This window comes from Gavialis gangeticus, unplaced genomic scaffold (assembly GCF_001723915.1).
Source record: "Gavialis gangeticus isolate Ggan-Ray unplaced genomic scaffold, GavGan_comp1, whole genome shotgun sequence".
Lineage (NCBI taxonomy): Eukaryota > Metazoa > Chordata > Crocodylia > Gavialidae > Gavialis > Gavialis gangeticus.
This window is the reverse complement of record NW_017729024.1, coordinates 122,008,803-122,010,066: the sequence shown is the minus strand read 5'-3', so window position 1 is coordinate 122,010,066 and position 1,264 is coordinate 122,008,803. Positions and strand designations below refer to the sequence as shown.

The following is a 1,264-nucleotide window of genomic DNA, read 5'->3' as shown; positions in this document are numbered from 1 at the left end:
GTTGGTATGGGGTGCTGCCCAGCCAGGGCGGTGAATGGAGCCCAGGGCCAGGGCAGGAGTGAGACAGAGCCATGGGTGACTCATCTGGGGCTGACAGGGGCTGTCTCCCTGCTGTTGCACACAGTCGCAGGGAATGGGGCACGGAGGGCACATACTCCTCAGATTTGTGTGTGGAGTGGGGGTTGATGCAGGATGCCTGCTGCAGGCTTGGGGCTCCCCACCCTGCTGCCCTCCCCCAGGAGCCCTGTGCCACTATGGCGAGGCACCCCCTGCTTGCCTGCCAGCAGCAGGGGTGGGGGTGGCAGTACAGAGTTGTATCTCCCACTGCTGTCAGGTGGGCAGGAGGCACCTCGACATGGTGATGCAGGGCTCCTGAGGGGAGGGCAGCAGGGCAGGGAGCCCTCAGCCTGCAGCGGGCAGCCTGCATCTGCCCCGACTCTTCCCCATGGGCTCTGCTCGGCTCTGCTTTGGCCGTGCTACAGGGGGAATGGGGATGGCATCATCTCAGGCCCCCCTAGCAAAAGTAAAAGTTGGCGCTTATGCTTGACATATTTGAGTAAACGATGTACATTTAACTATGATGACTACAGGACTAATGAAACACTATCTTTTGACTGTTTTGACTATTTTAACCTAGTTTATCTAGCAAATTAGTGAACATTAGCGTTGTTTTTGCTTTAAACTGAATAATGTAGTGCCAGGCCACCAGCATATTAGTAAAGCTTTTAGTTTCTCTTTAACTTGAGAAAAATGTATGTTTATATATGATAATGTACCAAACCTCCTGCTTCTACCTTTTCAAATCCCTAGATCTACCCATGAGAGCAGAGTTATTCTCAGAGCATAGCCTTAAAAATCAATGCTCTTGGCCAGCTAGTAGGCTTTTTCACATATGCAGCAGCAGCATCCCCTTCCTACATAGTCACTTCTCTTCATTCCACAACCCCTTGTCAGAGAGACAATTGTCCTAAGCAGTGGTATTGCAGAAGAGGTGAAGGCCTGAGGCAATACCCCATGACTGCTGTTGACACTGCTGTGGACCCACAGGGTTGTAAGGAACATTCACAGGCTGTTATTTACTCAGATCTCTAGAACTGCTAGCCCTGCTCCTGACTTATCTAATTTGCAGCTGCCCACCTTTTCTTGATGGGTACTCTGTAGTGGTATAACAGCTCAATAAGGCCCATTGAATGGATTAGGAAGGGTGCCAGTGATTTTTTTTTCACCATTTTCTTTTCTTTTCTTTTTTTTTTTTTTTTTTTTT

At 49.6% G+C, this 1,264-nt stretch overlaps 1 protein-coding gene across 1 annotated transcript in view; it reads right to left on the bottom strand.

Annotated features, from left to right (window-relative positions):
• CARM1 (coactivator associated arginine methyltransferase 1) overlaps nt 1-1,264 on the bottom strand; it is a 200,552-nt gene that overhangs the window by 9,472 nt on the left and 189,816 nt on the right. The window lies entirely within an intron of this gene.